Below are 21,289 nucleotides of genomic sequence, written 5' to 3'. Positions count from 1 at the left end.
ACATGCAGAAGAATGAAACTTGACCACTCTCTCACACCATACACAAAGATAAACTCCAAATGGATGAAAGACCTCGACATGAGACAGGAATCCATCAAAATCCTAGAGGAGAACATAGGCAGCAACCTCTACGACATCGGCCACAGCAACCTTTTTCATGACACATCTCCAAAGGCTTCTCTGAGAAACAAAAGAAAAAATGAACTTGTGGGACTTCATCAAGATGAAAAGCTTCTGCACAGCCAAGGAAACAGTCAAAAAAACTAAGGGGCAGCCCACGGAATGGGAGAAGGTATTTGCAAATGACACTACAGATTAAAGACTGGTATCCAAGATTTACAAAGAACTCCTCAAACTCAATACACGAGAAACAAATAAACACATCATAAAATGGGCAGAAGATATGAACAGACACTTTTCCAATGATGACATAAAAGTGGCTAACAGACACATGAAAAAAATGTTCAAAATCATTAGCCATCAGGGAAATTCAAATCAAAACCACACTAAGATACCACCTTATGCCAGTTAGAATCACAAAAATAGACAAGGCAAGAGACAACAATTGTTGGAGAGGATGTGGAGAAAGGGGATCCCTCCTACATTGTTGGTGGGAATGCAAGTTGGTACAGCCACTCTGGAAAACAGTGTGGAGGTCCCTTAAAAAGTTAAAAATTGAGCTACCCTATAATCCAGCAATTGCACTACTGGGTATTTACCCCAAAGATACAGATGTAATGAAGAGAAGGGCCATATGCACCCCAATGTTCATAGCAGCATTGTCCACAATAGCTAAATTGTGGAAGGAACCGAGATGCCCTTCAACAGATGACTGGATTAAGAAGTTGTGGTCCATATATACAATGGAATATTACTCAGCTATCAGAAAGAACGATTTCTCAACCTTTGCTGCAACATGGACGGCACTGGAGGAGATAATGCTAAGTGAAAAAAGTCAAGCAGAGAAAGACAATTATCCTATGATTTCTCTCATCTATGGAACATAAGAGCTAGGAAGATCAGTAGGGGAAGAAAGGGATAAAGAAAGGGGGGGTAATCAGAAGGGGAAATGAAGCATGTGAGACTATGGACTCTGAGAAACAAACTGAGGGCTTCAGAGGGGTGGGGGGTGGGGGAATGGGATAGACTGGTGATGGGTAGCAAGAAGGGCACGCATTGCATTGTGCACTGGGTGTTATACGCAACTAATGAATCATCAAACTTTACATCAGAAACCAGGATGTACTGTGTGGTGACTAACATAATATAATTTTAAAAATTTAAAATAAAAAAAAGGAATTAAACATGGAATTGAGAAATTTGAGATGGAGTGTAGCTTAACATTAGACAGTTTCTGGAGAAAAGGTAGAACGTGTCGGTCTTGGGGTAGGCCACAGAGTGTACTAGCCATTTAAAAGAATTCAGTGGGGGGTGCCTGGATGGCTCAGCTGTTAAGTATCTACCTTTGGCTCTGGTCATGATCCCAGGGTCCTGCAATGGAGCCCCACATTGAGGTTCCTGCTCAGTGGGAAGCCTGCTTCTCCCTCTCACACTCCCCTTAAAAATGTGACATCTCTTCCTATCTTTTGACCACTAAGAAAATGAAAAGGTGAGCTGCAGACTGGGAAGTAAGGATTTGCAACACACGCACTGAGAAAGACTTGTCAATTAAGAATTCCTACTCATGAACCATAAAAAGACCATCTATTTCAAAATCAATATTTCACAAAAGATTTACTGATGGCCAATAAGCAGAGGAAAGGGTGCTCAACAGCATTATTTTCAGGAACATCCAGGCCTTTCCTAAAACAAAAACATACACATCAACCAGTATTCCCTAGATGGATGACATCTTTATTTCTGAGGACAACTTGGGAGAACAGATGAGCATCCAAGTAAAGTGATGGAATTCCTTACTCTCAGAGGATGGATAATTGACCTAAGTTAGGGCTGAGGATCTCAAACTACAGTACAATTTCTAGGCATCATTCGATCCTCTGAAGGCAGACAACTACCACACCCCTTCATATACCACACAGGTTGCTTCCCAACCCCCTACCATAAAGGAAGAAGATAAGACAGATAGGACTGGTAAGAAAGAGCAGAAATCACATGTGGGGATTATCCTGAAACACACTGATAACATAACTAGTGTAAGGAAGTGTAGGGAACTGACATGGACACAGACACAAGAGGTAATATTGTCTGAAATCGTCACATGCTGGTACCAGCTAATGAGGGCTCTGAGCATACCCTAGAATGCCTATACTCACAAGGGTTTGCGACATGGTCTCCGAGGACTGAAACTCTTGAAGACCTCAAAGTTTACCGGATTGACTGTTGGACTAAGAGATTCCCGTGTTCTGAGAACAGATACCAACTACTTGAAAGGCTCACTTGGGATCTCTCAGAGGCCCTACAAAAAGCTGAACCATTCCCTGAAAATCAATCGTGCACGCGCGCGCACACACACACACACACACACACACAACCTGTCAATGGTCTAATTCATCAATTACTTAAACATTCAGGACTCTTCCAACCTTTTCTTTTGATATTTGTACTCACATGAAGTGTCATCGTTTCTAATTAACACTAATGTCAACATAGAGACGCACTGACACAATATTCACAAAATGGAACTTTCCTATTGTAATTTTCAACATTGTACATATTTTAGTTATTTTGGTAACTCATACGGGAGAAAATCTGCATCGAAAAACTCTAAATACTGACATTGAGTTTTAAGCCTAGAGAACAAAAATTGTCCAATTACACAGATAATAAGGAACCAAAGGGAAAGCATGGAAGTTGTAGTCTAATAATTTTACACAGAGACATCCTCTATTATTCTACTACTGAGGGGCATATTTTATTACCACTATATATGCATAAATTACTGCCATGTGGGCCTGCACAGGTATAATGAATGTACCACAGTAGAATGAAACGTCTGGGAACGGCTTGGTGGCATCTGTCATGAACAATTAAATTTCGTACTTGTATTTGGTGAACTTCCACTGTCTGTTCCTTTAGACAATGGACCATCTAGAGAACCCAGAAATGGACCCTTGGCTCTTTGGGCAACTAATCTTTGACAAAGCAGGAAAAAAACATCCAGTGGAAAAAAGACAGTCTCTTCAATAAATGGTACTGGGAAAATTGGACAGCTACATGCAAAAGAATGAAACTTGACCACTCTCTCACACCATACACAAAGATAAACACCAAATGGATGAAAGACCTCTACGTGAGACAGGAATCCATCAAAATCCTAGAGGAGAACACAGGCCGCAACCTCTACATCGGCCATAGCAACTTTTTCATGACACATCTCCAAAGGCAAGAGAAACAAAAGAAAAAATGAACTTGTGGGACTTCATCAAGATCAAAAGCTTCTGCACAGCCAAGGAAACAGTCAAAAAAAACTAAGAGGCAGCCCCTGGAATGGGAGAAGATATTTGCCAATGACACTACAGATAAAAGACTGTTATCCAAGATCTACAAAGAACTTCTCAAACTCAATAGGTGAGAAACAAATAATCAAATCAAAAAATGGGCAGAAGATATGAACAGACACTTTTCCAATGAATACATACAAATGGCTAACAGACACATGAAAAAATGTTCAAAATCATTAGCCATCAGGGAAATTCAAATCAAAATCACATTGAGATACCTAACCTTACACCAGTTAGAATGGCAAAAATTGAGAAGGAAGGAAACAACAAATGTTGGAGAGGATGTAGAGAAAGGAGATCCCTCCTACATTGTTGGTGGGAATGCAAGTTGGTACAGCCACTCTGGAAAACAGTGTGGAGGTCCCTTAAAAAGTTAAAAATAGAGCTACCCTATGTCCCAGCCATTGCAATACTGGGTATTTACCCCAAAGATACAGATGTAGTGAAGAGAAGGGCCATAAGCACCCCAATGTTCATAGCAGCACTGTCCACAATAGCTAAATTGTGGAAGGAACCAAGATGCCCTTCAACAGATGACTGGATTAAGAAGCTGTGGTCCATATATACAATGGAATATTACTCAGCCATCAAAAAGAACAAGTTCTCAAACTTTGCTGCAACATGGACGGCACTGGAGGAGATAATGCTAAGTGAAATAAGTCAAGCAGAGAAAGACAATTATCATATGGTTTCACTCATTTATGGAACATAAGAAGTAGGAAGATCGGTAGGAGAAGAAAGGGAAGAAGAAGGGGGGGTAATCAGATGGGGGAATGAAGCATGAGAGACTACGGACTCTGGGAAACAACCTGAGGGCTTCAGAGGGGAGGGGAGTGGGGGAATGGGATAGACCCGTGATGGGTAGTAAGGAGGGCACGTATTGCATGGTGCACGCAGTGTTATACACAAGAAATGAATCATGGAACTTTACATCACAAACTAGGGATGTACTGTATGGTGACTAACATAATATAATAAAAAAATATTATTAAATTAAAAAAAAAACCAAACAGCTTTTCTGTTTCAAGAACAATCACAACTGAGAAGAAACCAATTTCCAATTTCTAAAGTAACACACAGACTGAGTTCCATTTCACTCCCCTTTAGTCACCTTCTCTTTGGGTTCTAAACTATTTCCTTGCCGCCTTTCCATGCTGAGCAAGGAGCGTGATGCGAAGCTCGATTCCAGAACCCTGGGATCATGATGTGAGCCAAAAGAAGACGCTTAACTGGCTGAGCCACCCAGGAGCCCCACCCATATTTTTCTGAAGCCAAAGGACACTTTCTCACGATGACTTCACATGACTTCAAGCAATGCCAGAGATCTGCACTTTGCCTCTAGAAGGTAGGAGATCAAGGCAATTGCAAACTCTCACAGTGGTTTCCCAAATACGAGGACCTGCCTTGTGACAGTGAGACCCTTATGAGCCCAGAAGAGGGGGCTGTGACACGTGGCTGTGGCTGGGCTTGTCCAGAGAACCAAATGTGTTTCCCCTGATGTCTCTGGGGAACAGATGACCCACACCATGAGTGAGTCCCTGCCACTGACCTGTCCAGAGATGGCCATCCTCAGGAAGGATGAGGATCAAGGACAATGCCAGAAGAGACCTCATCTGCCTCTTTTATCATTTCCTATTTTGGACAGTGGACAAATAACGGCCTACAAGTCCCCAGCTACCTTAGTCTCATCTGTGAATGACCCAGAGGTTTGACAAAACACTTAAGATTTTGTCCTCACAACTGCCCAAATATTTACATGTCAATAGAAAATAGTGCAATCAGTTCCTTAATTTTAAATGTAAATATGGAGGAGATAATGCTAAGTAAAATAAGTCAAGCGGAGAAAGACAATTATCATATGATTTCTCTCATCTGTGGAACATAAGAACTAGGAAGATCGGTAGGGGAAGAAATGGATAAAGAAAGAGGGGGTAATCAGAAGGGGGAATGAAGCATGACAGACTATGGACTATGAGAAACAAACTGAGGGCTTCAGAGGGGAGGGGGGTGGGGGAATGGGATGGGCTGGTGATGGATAGTAAGGAAGGCACGTATTGCATGGTGCACTGGGTGTTATACGCAACTAATGAATCATCGAACTTTACATCAGAAACCAGGGATGTACTGTATGGTGACTAACATAATATAATTTAAAAAATTAAAATAAAAAATAAATAAATGTAAATGTGTGAATACATTCTTATTTTCTTCAAGACATTTATTTATTTTAGGGACGAGAGAGGGAGGGAAGGAGGGGCAGGAAGAGGGAGAAAGAATCTCAGGTGGACTCTGCACTGAGCACCCAGACCAAAGCAGGGCTCGATCTCAGATCATGACCTGAGGTGAATCCAGGAGTGGGATACTTAACTGACTACACCACCCAGTCGACCCAATAAATTCTTCATTTCATTTCATTCATAACCAACTGCTATGGGGTCACGGAGCTAATAATTAAGCACATTCTCATCTTTAGCATGAATATAGAGGAAGACAACCAAATTCTACCAAACTTCTAATGTAGGGAAGGGTGACAAACATCTCAAATCTGCCAAAACACTCTTCAGGTTATATCCATAGGTTTTAATGATGTACTCAAACAATTTTAAAAACTTATTTCTTTTTCATCAAACATACAAGGTTTACTTACAGTCAACTAGGCTTTGCACTGAAGTTCCAAATGGTTTGGTTTTTACCCGGATGGTAAAATTATCACTACAGAAAAATGGAAGGAAGCTGTTTGGTGGTTGTAGCCATTAGTCATAGATCAGTAAGTTCCAGCTTTATTTACCATATTTAGCCTAAAGAAATTAAGTCCTTCCTGCTACAAACCTTCTTCCACTTGAATTTTCTCAGTTATTCCCATAATAGTTAGATGCTATCCTGAGAGTTACAGGGAGAACTGGCAAAGACACTGGACTCTGGGTGTCCTGAAGGGGGAGGGAATGACCTGCTGTGAACGCTTTGCATCCCAGGCCATGCACCCTGCTGCCGCCTCACATGCTCAAATTGCTTTCATACTAGTGTGGCATTATCTGGTAATGCTGAGCCACACTCACATTCCTAGATGCAATGTTATCTAGGGTAACACTCGGTCACCCAGCCCAAGACACGCACATAAGAATGCTCCACAGCAGCGTTGTTCTTATTAACCTAAACCCAGAAAAACCCAAATGCTCCTCAACAGTAAAATGGGTAAAGTATGGCCTACTCATAGAAAAGAGTACTCTACAACAATATGAACAAAACTACTGCTAAACAACTTGAAACAATGTTTCTCACACCAAAGTGCTGAGACAATGATGTGAGTTACAAAGGACTAGATCCCTCCACAGAAGTTCAAACACAGGTCAAACAAATGGTTATTGATGAACTCACGTATGGGTGGTAAGACTAGAGTTACGGTCAAAAATCAGAGTCACAACTAAAAATGATATCAAAACGCAGATTATCATAAAGCCACCATCAAAGGGAAGAGGAAGATACGGAGTTGGATAGAGGCCATCTGAGGTTCTATCCTGGTTCCTTAACAAGGGTGTCAATGTATCGACCCTTTGCTTTTTCATTATTCTTTATTATCTTTTTCTCAAGAAATACATTGAGTTAGATTTTCTTGGTCGCACAAACACGGATATGAATATATCTAATGGACACTGTATTAGACATCATAGAACTGTCATTTATGCATCAATAACTGGAAAGAACCCAGTACCTTGGTTTTATACAGTCTTAGAAGCTAGTCCAGCTTAAGTCCTCAATGAAAGCTTGCTGACTGAAATAACAGCACCACCAAAGGACTGTCTAGTCCATATATAAACTGACAATCTCTGATAAATCTACAGATCCCTTCGTGATGTTGAATGTTCACCATCGTGGTGCTACCAGATTTGTGTCTACTTGGTGCCCGTGGTTCTTGCTCATGCTGCTTCGAAGAATGAAGAGGTAGACCAGACGAAGGGAGGTGGGCAGCAAAGCAAAGTTTACTGAGCAAGAGAACAAAGCTCCCAGAGAGGGAGGGGAGTGGGTTGCCCCTGTAGTTTCTAAGTTTAGGGGTTTTTATGAGCTCTTTTATGGAACTATCTTAAGGAATCAGGATGTGCTGAGTTCTGCCAATCAGGGCTTTGGTCACGTATCTGTCTACCTATTAGGTTCATGTCCACATGCTGATGGTCTTTTTTTTTCCCTGACATCCGGCAGCTTAAGTCTTAACTGCCCCTTGCCCATGATACTGACAAATGATTTTGTGGTTGTCTTATTTTAGGACATTTTGCAGAAGTCATTTCTTAAAAGGCTACAAAGCAGAATGTCAGTGTGGTCCTATCCAAGCTGCAGAACAGGATGTCAGTGCTACTTTATTTTAACTGTGCTGACTCTGTACTTTCTTGTTGGGGACCCTGGTCCTGACTACCTAACTAAGAAGAAACTAAAAAAAAGGGGAGGATGCGGGTTTCACCTCCTCCAAGAAATCACCACCCCTGCAGCTCAGCGGATAACCCTCCATCACCCTGAACCCCGCTTCTCTCCAGGGGACTTTCCTTCATAACAACCCTCCCAACTTCCTCCTCCTCCTCCATGAAATACTGAACAGGTGACAACCGTTTCCTCGAACATCCCTGAGACACCAACGACAGACATCGAGGGAGACACGCGGAGACCGGAAGACGCTCAGCGAAAATATCTACTCTCCCCACAGCTGTCTGCAGGGCGCGCGCCGTCGCTACCGAACTTCCAGACACCAAACCGACAGCCCTGACCTGGTGTGGACGCGGGGAGGACCCTGCAGGGCTGAGGCCCGGGAGCACTAGCAGCGGGCGGCTGGCCGCTCCCTGACTGCAGACTGCCTGAGGGGCGCCAGGAACCGAATCCATGTGCTACGCGTAGACATAGACCCGCGGACCACGCAGCGGATCCGAGCCCAGAGAGGGGAGACCACACAGCCCACGCACAACCCCGCCAGGGACCCCACGTCACCTCACAACAAACCACGGAAACCCCACCGACTACACAACGCGCCCTTCCTCCGCGGGGTCCTGTGAGCACGGACCCCTCGGCATCCCCCGGTCAGGAGGCTGCTCCTCACCTTCTCCTCCCGCGGCGGGCCCTGAGGAGACCCGGGTCCTGTGGGTGTGGCCGCGGAAACACGTCCTCCACTGCAGGTCCTGTCAGCCTGGACACGGACCCCCATCCTCTGTAGCGAGTCCTGAGGAGACCTGGGTCCTATCGGTGTGGACGCACAGCCACGTCCTCCACTGCGGGCAGTGTAGACCCGGACCCACGTCCTCCATTGCGGGTCCTATTGGTGTTGACATGGAAACATGTCCTCCACAGCGGGACCTGTCGGTGTGGATACGGACCCACATTCTCCACAGCGGGTCCTGAGGAGGCCGGGCTCCCGTCCCTGTGGAGGCGGCCCCATGTCCTCCACAGCCAGTGGAGCTTCTCCCATTCCTGTAACCAGAGGCAGAGACGAAGCCCCTGGAGCGCGCATGCCCCGCATAGTGAGGGAGCTGCCCTCGGGTGCCGCCTGCGACCAGGGGAGGCAGTGCAGGACTCCCTGCCCTCAGTACACTAGAAGCAGCCACCCCTCCCCCCGGCGCCCCTTGAATCCTATAAATTTGGAATTTTCTTTTTTCTTCTTTTTTTTCTTCTTCTTTTTCTATTTTATTTTAATTTTTTATTATAATAATATTTTTTTATTATATTAGTCAGCATGTTACAGTACATCCCTGGTTTTTGATGTAAAGATCGATAATTCATTAGTTGCGTATAACACTCAGTGCACCACGCAATACCTGCCCTCCTTACTACCCATCACCAGCCTATCCCATTCCCCACCCCCCCTCTGAAGCCCTCGGTTTGTTGCTCAGAGTCCATAATCTCTCATGCTTCATTCCCCTTTCTGATTACCCCCCCATCCTTATCCCTTTCTTCCCCTGCTGATCTTCCTAGTTCTTATGTTCCATAAATGAGTGAAACCATATGATAATTGTCTTTCTCTGCTTGACTTATTTCACTTAGCATTATCTCCTCCAGTGCCGTCCAAGTTGCAGCAAATGTTGAGAACTGCTTCTTCTTCTGATAGCTGAGTAATATTCCATTGTATATATGGACCACAGCATCTTAATCCAGTCATCTGCTTGAAGGGCATCTCAGCTCCTTCCACGAAGCTATCATGGACAATGCTGTTATGAACATTGGGGTGCATATGGCCCTTCTCTTCACTATGTCTGTATCCTTGGGGTAAATACCCAGTAGTGCAATGACTGGGTCATAGGGTACCTCCATTTCTAACTTTCTAAGGGACCTCCACACTGCTTTCCAGAGTCACTGTACCAACTTGCATTCCCACCAACAATGTAGGAGGGATCCCCTTTCTCCACATCTTCTCCAGCATTTGTTGTTTCCTGCCTTGTCAATTTTTGCCATTCTAACTGGCGTAAGGTGATATCTCAAGGTGGTTTTGATTTGAATTTCCCTGATGGCTAATGATTTTGAACATTTTTTCATGTGTCTGTTGGCCATTTGTATGTCTTCATTGGAAAAGTGTCTGTTCATATCTTCTGCCCATTTTATGATTTGTTTATTTGTTTCTTGTGTATTGAGTTTGAGAAGTTCTTTATAGATCTTGGATATCCGTCTTTTATCTGTAGAACCACTTGCAAATATATTCTCCCATTCCGTGGTGCCTTACTGTAGCTTTGCAGAAGTTTTTTGTCTTGATGATGTTCCACAAGTTCATTTTATCTTTTGTTTCTCTTGCCTTTGGGGATGTATCTGAAAAAGGTGCTTTGGCCGATGTCGTAGAGGTTGCTGCCTATGTTGTCCTCTAGGATTTGATGGATTCCTGTCTCACATTGAGGTCTTTCATCCATTTGGAGTTTATCTTTGTGTATGGTGTGAGAGAGTGGTCAAGTTTCATTCTTTTGCATGTGGCTGTCCAATTTTCCCAGCACCATTTATTGAAGAGACTGTCTTTTTTCCACTGGATGTTTTTTCCTGCTTTATCAAAGATTAGTTGCCCAAAGAGCCGAGGGTCCATTCCTGGGTTCTCTATTCTGTTCCATTGGTCTATGGGTCTGTTTTTGTGCCAGTACCATGCTGTCTTTGTGATCACAGCTTTGTAGTACAACTTGAAATTCGGCATTGTGATGCCCCCAGCTTTGTTTTTCCTTTTCAACACTTCCTTGGTGATTCATGGCCTTTTCTGGTTCCACACAAATTTAAGGACTATTTGTTCCAGTTCTTTGAAAAATGTCCTCGGTATTTTGATCGGGATAGCATTGAAAGTGTAGATTGCTCTGGGTAGCATGGACATTTTAACTATGTTAATTCTTCCGATCCATGAGCATGGAATAGTTTTCCATCTTTTTGTGTCTTCTTCAATGTCTTTCAAGAGTGATTTGTAGTTCCTAGAATATAGATCCTTTACGTCTCTGGTTAAGTTAATTCCAAGGTAACGTATGATTTTTGGTGCTATTGTAAATGGGATGGATTCCCTAATTTCTCTTTCTTCAGTCTCATTATTCGTGTATAGAAATGCAACTGATTTCTGAGCATTGATTTTGGATCCCGCCACATTACGGAATTGCTCTATAACTTCTAGTAGTTTGGGAGTGGATTCTTTTGGGTTTTCCATATAGAGTATCCTGTCATCTGTGAAGAGAGACAGTTTTACTTCCTCTTTGCCGATTTGGATACCTTTGATCCCTTTTTGTTGTCTGATTTTTGTTGCAAGGACTTCTAGTACTATGTTGAATAATAGTGGTGAGAGTGGGCATCCTTGTCATGTCCCTGATCTTAAGGGAAAGGCTTCCAGCTTTTCCCCATTGAGAATGATATTTGCAAAGGCTTTTCTTAGATGGTTTTCATGAACTTGAGGAATGTATCCTCTATCCCTACACTCTGAAGGGTTTTAATCAGGAAAGGATGCTGTATTTTGTCAAATGCTTTTTCTGCATCAATTGAGAGGATCATATGATTTTTGGCTTTTTTCTTGTTGATATAATCTATCACACTGATAGATTTGTGAATGTTGAACCACCCTTGCATCCCAGGAATGAATCCCACTTGGTCATGATGGATAATCCTTTCAATGTACTGTTGGGTTCTATTAGCAAGGATCTTGTTGAGAATTTTGCGTCCATATTCATCAGGGAAATTGGTCTGTAATTCTCCTTTTTGATGGGGTCTTTGCCTGGTTTGGGGATCAAGGTAACTGAAATGGAATACAATATCCTGTCTTTTTCAGAAATACTTCAAGAACAATTACTTGGAAAGCATATACAATAAAATGAAACATAGAACCAAACTTTACAACTTACACCAAAATTCACACAAAATTGGACATAAACTTAAAATGCAGAACTCTCAAATTATCAAAAAGAAAACATAAAAGGAATCTACATGACCTTGGGCTTGGTGATGAGTTTTAGCACACAACTCCAAAAGCCAGTCCAAAAAAGTTAAAAAAATTAATACTGGGAACTTTATAAAATTAACACCTCTACTATGAAGGACCTTGCTCAGAGAACTAAAAGACAACCCACAGACTGCAGGGAAATATTGCCAAAACATTCACCTGATAAAGAATTTGTATTCAAACTATACAAAAACCCCTCAGAACTCAGCAATAAAAAACCCACCTAACAGACAATGGGTAAATATCTGAACACACACCTGCACAAAGAAGATATACAAATACAAAACAAGCATACAAAAATATGCCCATCATCCTCTTTCATCATTAAATAAACAACAGTGAGCTAGCACTGCTCTCCTATTAGAAATGCTAAAGTCCAAAAACTGAGAACCCCCATTGGTGGAGGGTGGGAATGACACAGAAGAATCTCTGAAAACTGGGTAGAAGCCACCCTTTGGTGCTATGGTCTGGTGAGTGAAATTTACACTTAGAAAGGCAGGCTCCATTTCTAGGGATGTCTCTCCACCAAGAATAGAATGACTAAATCTGAAGAAACTCCTATCAAAAGAGAAGGTCCAGACTCAAATTTGCATAACAACCATACCCTCATTTACTGTGCTTGGCCTAATACTGTCCCTTAACTGACCTTCTCACCACCACCCAAGAGCTTTCTTTTGTCTTCAGATGAAGATATTTAAGTTGATGGCTTTAAGCTACTTGGGAGACATACTCCATTTTCCTAGGTATACAGGCTCTTAAACTTTTGTGGGGTTTTTTTTGTTCATCTTTTATTTGGGGGGGTGGTCTCCACCAAGAATCTAGTGGAGAAGGGCGAAAATTATTTTTACTCACCTGCACATGTAATGCAATACTATTAAATAATAGAAAAGAATGAGCGGTCAACCCATGCTAAGACATGGAGGAATTTTATGTGTAAATTGCTGTGAAAAAAAAAAGTCAGTCTGAAGAGCCAACATATAGCACAAACCCATTTATGTGACATATGGAAAAAGCAAAACTAAAGAAATGATAAACAGATTATGAGGTCGAGTTAAAAGTTTTGCATAGAGGGGCGCCTGGGTGGCTCAGTTCCCTAACAGTCTGCCTTTGGCTCAGGTCATAGTTCCCAAGTCCTGGGAACTCTCTGCCCCTCACCCCACTCGAGCTCTCTCAATCACTCTCTCTCTCTGAAATAAATAAATAAAATCTTTGTAAAAAAGAAAAAAAAAAGTTTCACATAGAATACTTTAATGATGGATACCGCTTCTATGCATTTGTTGACCCAAAGAGGAAATCATAATGTTGAGGGAACAGAAGGCAAGCTGGGGACAAAGCAAAAGCTGACATCCCACACACCCTGTCCCAATGGGATGTCCTGGCTGAAGGAAAAACCAAATAGTTAACTTATGGAGCTCACAATCCTGCATGACAGGAGTCTCCCTCAGTTTTACAAACGTCTTAGCAATTTACAAGAACAAAGCTATCAATAACCTAGCTTCCAGAAGGGAATGTATGTAGACACAATTAAATTTCCTACTACCTACAGCCCATTGAACAATTCCTTGAAACAGGCACAGTGACATTCCTCTAGGGCCTCAACTGCCTAGATGTGAATACTTTGCTAAGGGCAAAAGGCAATCCTAGCCCCAGCCGCCCCACCCCCAGGATCCTGCAAGTCTACTTTCACACATAAAAGTTCCTTTGGAAACTTCCTTTATCTCTAAACCCACCCTCCCAAAATACGTGTTGGCAATCATCCCCCAAGCATATGGCCCAGTGATACACATCTGAAGGGTCTCATGACTAAGGTTTTATTAGATGGTAATAAATGACCTTTTCCCACCAATAGCTAGCCCTCTCAAGGTCCTGGAAACCTTGCTTCCAAAATTGCTTAGAGTCTTATGCTAACCCTAACCCCCTCCCAACTTGAGGTTATATAATGGGCCACTCCTCATGACTCCAGTGCAGCTCTTTCTGCCCATGGGTCCTATCCCCCTGCTTTAATAAACCACCTTTTTGCACCAAAGGATGAGGGAGCAGAAGGCAAGCTGAGGACAAAGCAGGAACTGACACCCCGCAAACCCCCCCCCCCCGACCATGGGATGTACATGACATTCGGGTACTGGTTTCTGCCAGCTCCTAGTGGAGGTCCTGTGGCCAGAAGCGGCTAGACCAGGGATGTGGAGGGGATCACAGTAGATAAATCAGGAGGAAACCTCACACGGGAGTCTTAAGATTGGCAGCCGTGCTAGTCACTTAGGTGGCTGTCCCATGCCCAAGACAGACGACTTTGTATAAAGACAACAGTAAAGAGAGGGCATCATTAGGGGTGCCTGGGTGGTGCAGTCGTTAAGCGTCTGCCTTCGGCTCAGGGCGTGATCCCAGTGTACTGGGATCGAGCCCCACATCAGGCTTCTCCGCTAGGAGCCTGCTTCTTCCTCTCCCACTCCCCCTGCTTGTGTTCTCTCTCTTGCTGGCTGTCTCTGTCAAATAAAGAAATAAAAATCTTTTAAAAAAAGAGAGAGGGCATCAAGTTTCTGGGTCTTATTACCATCCCAGCCAGGGTACTAACTTCCAGCCAAAAGGCAGGCTTTTTCCTCCCCATAGAGTAGCTATGGGCTGGAGGATTGCAGCCTGACCTATCAACATGAAAGTGTTCCAATAAGACTGTACTCCTTGAAGAGTGCCTGAAAGGAGAGTAAAGGAAGAAGAGAGAAAGTACTCATCAATTTTGCACCAAAGCTCAGAGTCTGGATGAAAAGACTCAAAGCCCCACATTCGGGCGCCATATGATGAGGTTGTGGAATATAGATGAGGTTCAGTGGGGTGGAGTCCGGAGCTGAACACAAAGAAAGAATTCTTGAGATGTCTTTGGTGCAAAATGGTGGTTTATTAAAGCAGGGTGACAGGACCTGTGGGCAGAAAGAGCTACTGCACCGGGGTTGTGAGGGGTGGCTGACTATATACTACGGGGCTGGGGGAGGTAAGAAGAAAGGGTGGTTGAGAAAGTACTTTCATATGTTAAAGAAGATTCACAAGATACCAGAGGCCTTGCCATTGTCGAGTTAAGTGTTTTTTTTCCTCTAGCAAGGCATTAACATTAAGATAGTTGGGAACTTCGTGGATTCCTAGAAGTATCTGCCTATGGTCTACAGGCTATAAGACATTTAGTTGTATTTACATTCCCTTCTTTTTTTTAATAATAAATTTTTATTGTTATGTTAGTCACCATACAGTATATCCTCAGTTTTTGATGTAATGTTCCATGATTCATTATTTGCATATAACACCCAGCGCACCATGCAATATGTGCCCTCCTTAATAGCCATCACCAGCCTATCCCAATACCACACTCCCCTCCCCTCTGAAGCCCTCAGTTTGTTCCCCAGAGTCCACAGTCTCTCATGGTTCATTCCTCCTCCTATTTACCGCCCCTTCATTATTCCCTTCCTTCTCTTACTGATCCTCCTATTTCTTATGTTCCATACATTCCCCTCTGGAAACTAGGTTAGTGATGTAAATCCTTTGTTCTTGAGGGGACCCCTTTTTCAGCTGGTCCCCTGAGGCGAGGTGGATAGGTACCAGACCATCCTGAACATCCACGGAATCAGCCTGAGATGCAGGAAGATACATCTGGATCTCTACAATTGAACATCTCCAGTGCTGAGTATTGAGGTGCCAAGCGGGGAGCCATGAAACCGTGCACAGATATTGGATGATAAACGGAAGGGGGAGGGAGCTGCCACGTTCGGGCATTGGAAAGCTGTAGCCACTTGCACGGGGAAGTGGGCAGACTCGCGGACGGCACCCGCGAGAGAGCGGACTGAGACCGTGAGCCGGGGAACACACGTGACCAGACTGAAACGGAGCTCCAGTGTGCTCACTGGAACCAGACTGAGACCAAGAGCTCTGGAGCACATGGGGGCGGCTGGCGGCTGGTGGTGTTAGAAACACAAAGGACAGAGACATGCCAGCCCTAGTAGTGAGGACTGGGATGCCGGCTATAGGGCGCACATCCAAAGACGCTGCAGGATTGAGAAGCACCAACAGAAACAGAGTTAAAGTGGCCAGAACATCACTGGAGAACGGTCTGCGATCCCTCTGTTCTGAGACAGAGGCTGAGATTCGGCTACTGCTGCTCTGATTCTCAGAAGAGGCACAGCAAACCGCCAGGGAAAGCCGCCAGAGAACAAAAGCCTGGAAAAACCTGTTCACAGTGTGCCCATCAACATCCCCCCCTCGCAGGGGACATGGAGATGCTACCCAAACAGGGTTGCCTGAGTATCAGCGTGGCAGGCCCCTCCCCCAGAAGGCAGACTGAAAAATCAAGAAGCCCACATCCCTAAGGTCCCTATAAAACAAGTGTGCACTGTCTGGGTCCTGGTCAATAATTTGGGCTCTGGACAACCCCGCAACCTCTCCTCATCAGAATGACGAGAAGGAGAAATCCCCCCCAGCAAAGAAAAGACAATGAGTCTGTGGCCTCTGCCACAGAACTAATGGATATGGATATAACCAAATTATCAGAAGTGGAGTTCAGAGTAACAATGGCCAAGATGATGTGTAGACTTGAAAAAAGTATTAATGAAAATGTTAATGAGAATATAGAATCTCTAAGGGTGGAAATGAAAGCGAATCTGGGAGAAATTAAAAATTCTATGAGCCAAATGCAGTTTAAACTAGAGGCTCTGATGATCAGGGTGAATGAGGCAGAAGAACGTATCAGTGAATTGGAGGATGGGTTAGTAGAAGAGAAAGCTAAAATAGAAAGTTGGCTCAAAAAAATCCAATCTCAAGAATGTAGGTTACGGGAGATTAGGGACTCAATGAAACGTTCCAATGTCAGAATCATCGGTATCCCCAAGGGGGTGGAGAAAAACAGAGGTCTAGAAGAGATATTTGAACAAATTGTAGCTGAAAACTTTCCTAATCTAGCAAAGGAAACAAGCACTCGTGTCCAAGAGGCAGAGAGGACACCTCCCAAGCTCAACCACTACAAACGTACGCCATGTCACGTCATAGTGCAGTTCGCAAATATTAGATCTAAGGACACAGTACTGAAAGTGGCCAGGGCAAAGAAATTTCTCACGTACCAAGGCAAAGGTATCAGAATTACGCCAGACCTGTCTACACAGACCTGGAATGAGAGAAAGGGTTGGGGGGGGCATTTTTAAAGCTCTTTCAGAGAAAAACATGAAGCCAAGGATCCTTTACCCGACAAGGCTGTCATTCAGAATTGATGGAGATATAAGGACCTTCCAGGATTGCCAGACACTGACCAATTTTGTAACCACAAAACCAGCCCCACAGGAGATATTAAGGGGGGTTCTATAAAAGTAAAAAGGTCCCCAAAGTGATACAGAACAGAAAGTCACAATCTATAGAAACAAAGATTTTACAGGCAACATGGCATCATTAAAACCATATCTCTCAATAATGAGTCTCAATGTAAATGGCCTAAATGCTCCCATAAATGCCACAGGGTTGCAGATTGGATAAAAAGACATGACCTATCCATTTGCTGTCTACAAAAGACTCATTTTGAACCTAAAGATACAACCAGACTGAAAGTAAAGGGATGGAATACCATCTTTCATGCCAATGGACCTCAAAAGAAACCTGGGGTAGCAATTCTCATATCAGACAGATTGGATTTTAAACTAAAGAGTATAGTTAGAGACACAGAAGGGCACTATATTATTCTTAAAGGATGTATCCAACAAGTGGATATGACAATTATAAATATATATGCCCCCAACAGGGGAGCAGCAAGATACACAAGGCAACTCTTAACCACAATAAAGAGACACAGAGATAAAAATACGTTAATAGTAGAGGACCTCAACACTCCACTATCAGCAATAGACAGAGTACCGGAGCAGAAAACCAGCAAAGAAACAAGAGCTTTGAATGCCATACTCGTGAGTTAGACATCATAGATATATATAGAACACTACAACCCAGAACCAAAGAATACTCATTCTGTTCTAATGCCCATGGAACATTCTCAAGAATAGACCATGTTCTGGGTCACAAAACAGGTCTCAACAGACACCAAAACACTGAAATTATTCCCTGCATATTCTCAGACCACAACGGTTTGAAATTGGAACTCAACCACAAGGAAAAATTTGGAAGAAACTCAAACACTTGGAGACTAAGAACCATCCTGCTCAAGAATGGTTCGATAAACCAGGAAATCAAAAATCAATTGAAACAATCTAAGGAGACCAACAAGAATGAAAACACAACGGTCAAAAACCTATGGAAAATTGCAAAGGCACTCCTAAGGGGAAAATACATAGCCATCCAAGCGTCACTCAAAAGAATAGAAAAATCTAAAATGCAGTTTTTATATTCTCACCTCAAGAAGCTAGAACAGCAACAGAGTAACCGGTCTAATCCATGCACAAGGAAGCAGCTGACCAAGATTAGAGTAGAAATCAATGAATTAGAAACCAGGAGTACAGTAGAGCAGATCAACAGAACTAGAAGCTGGTTCTTTGAAAGAGTAAATAAAATTGATAAACCCTGGCAGACTTATCCAAACGAATAGAGAAAGGACCCAAATTAATAAAATTATGAATGAAAAGGGAGAGGTCACGACCAACAGCAATGAAATTGGAAAGATTATTAGAAACTTTTATCAACATCTTTATGCCAATAAATTAAGCAATCTGGAAGAGATGGAGGCCCTTCTGGAAACCCATAAACTACCAAGACTAAAAAAGGAAGAAATTGATTTTTTAAACAGGCCAATTAATTATGAAGAAATTGAGTCAGTGATAAACAATCTTCCAAAAAATAAGACTCCAGGCCCAGACGGTTTTCCTGGAGAATTCTACCAAACATTCAAAGAAGAAATAATACCTATTCTCCTAAAGCTATTTCAAAAAATAGAAACAGAAGGAAAGCTACCAAACTCATTCTATGAGGCCAATATTACCTTGATCCCCAAACCAGGCAAAGACCCCATCAAAAAGGAGAATTACAGACCGATTTCCCTAATGAATATGGACGCCAAAATCCTCAACAAGATTCTTGCTAATAGAACCCAACAGTACATTAAAAGGACTATCCATCATGACCAAGTGGGATTCATACCTGGGATGCAAGCGTGGTTAAACATTCGCAATTCGATCAACGTGATACATCATATCAACAAGAAAAGACTCAGGAACCATATGATCTTCTCAATTGATGCAGAAAAAGCATTTGACAAAATACAGCATCCTTTCCTGATTAAAACCCTTCAGAGTGTAGGAATAGAGGGTACATTTCTCATCCCATAAAAGCCATCTATGAAAAGCCTACAGCAAATATTACTCTCAATGGGGAAAAGCTGGAAGCCTTTCCCTTAAGATCAGGAACACGACAAGGATGTCCACTCTCGCCACTACTATTCAACATAGTACTAGAAGTCCTTGCAACAGCAATCAGACAACAACAAGGGATCAAAGGTATCCAAATCGGCAAAGAAGAAGTCAAAATTTCACTCTTTGCAGATGACATGATACTCTATATGGAAAACCCAAAAGAATCCACTCCCAAATTATTAGAAGTTATAGAGCAATTCAGTAATGTGGTGGGATACAAAATCAATGCTCAGAAATCAGTTGCATTTCTAAACACGAACAATAAGACTGAAGAAAGAGAAATTAGGGAATCCATCCCATTAAAAACCATACGTTACCTTGGAATTAACTTAACCAGAGACATAAAGGACCTATATTCTAGAAACTATAAACCACTCTTGAAAGACATTGAGGAAGACATAAAAAGATGGAAAGATATTCCATGCTCATGGATTGGAAGAATTAGCATAGTTAAAATATCCATGCTACCTAGAGCAATCCACACTTTCAATGCTATCCCGATCAAAATACCAATGACATTTTTCAAAGAACTGGAACAAATAGTCCTTAAATTTGTATGGTACCAGAAAAGGCCCCAAATCTCCAAGGAACTGTCGAAAAGGGAAAACAAAGCTGGGGGCATCACAATGCCGGATTTCAAGCTGTACTACAAAGCTGTGATCACAAAGACAGCATGGTACTGGCACAAAAACAGACACATAGACCAATGGAACAGAATAGAGAACCCAGAAATGGACCCTTGGCTCTTTGGGCAACTAATACAGTTTGTATTTACTAAGTTCACAATCATATGTACTGTGACTAATGATTGCTCTATTTCTTCTTTTCCAATACATGAAGAATGAAACTTGACCACTCTCTCACACCATGCACAAAGATAAACTCCAAATGGATGAAAGACCTCGATGTGAGACTGGAATCCATCAAAATCCTAGAGGAGAACATAGGCAGCAACCTCTACAACATTGGCCATAGCAACCTTTTTCATGACACATCTCCAAAGGAAGAGAAACAAAGGAAAAAATGAACTTGTGGGACTTCATCAAGATAAAAAATCTTCTGCACAGCCATGGAAACAGTCAAAAATACTAAGAGGCAGCCCACGGAATGGGAGAAGATATTTGCAAATGATACTACAGATAAAAGACTGGTATCCAAGATCTACAAAGAACTTCTCAAACTCAATACGCGAGAAACAAATAAACAAATCATAAAATGGGCAGAAGATATGAACAGACACTTTTCCAATGAAGACATACAAATGGCTAACAGACACATGAAAAAATGTTCAAAATCATTAGCCATCAGGGAAATTCAAATCAAAACTACAATAAGTTACTACCTTACGCCAGTTAAAATGGCAAAAATTGACAGGGAAGGAAACAACAAATGCTGGAGAGGATGTGGAGAAAGGGGATCCCTCCTACATTGTTGGTGGGAATGCAAGTTGGTACAGCCACTCTGGAAAACAGTGCGGGGGTCCCTTAAAAAGTTAAAAATTGAGCTACCCTATGATCCAGCCACTGCTGGGTATTTACCCCAAAGATACAGACGTATTGAAGAGAAGGGCCATAAGCACCCCAATGTTCATAGCACCTTTGTCCACAATTAAATCGTGGAAGGAACTGAGATTCCCTTCAACAGATGACCAGATTAAGAAGTTCAAAAAACAGCATCCTTTCCTGATTAAACCCCTTCAGAGTGTAGGAATAGATGGTATATATCTCAAGATCATAAAAGCCATCTATGAAAAGCCTACAGCAAATATCATTCTCAATGGGGAAAAGCTGGAAGCCTTTCCCTTAAGATCAGGAACACGACAAGGATGCCCACTCTTGCCACTATTATTCAACATATTACTAGAAGTATTTGCAACAGCAATCGGACAACAAAAAGGGATCAAAGGTATCCAAATCGGCACAGAAGAAGTCAAACTGTCTCTTTTCGCAGATGACATGATACTCTATATGGAAAACCCAAAAGAATCCACTCCCAAACTATTAGAAGTTATAGAGCAATTCAGTAATGTGGTGGGA

Source organism: Ursus maritimus, unplaced genomic scaffold, assembly GCF_017311325.1.
Source record: "Ursus maritimus isolate PB19 unplaced genomic scaffold, ASM1731132v1 scaffold_7, whole genome shotgun sequence".
NCBI classification, from domain to species: Eukaryota; Metazoa; Chordata; class Mammalia; order Carnivora; family Ursidae; genus Ursus; species Ursus maritimus.
This window is presented reverse-complemented; position numbering follows the sequence as displayed.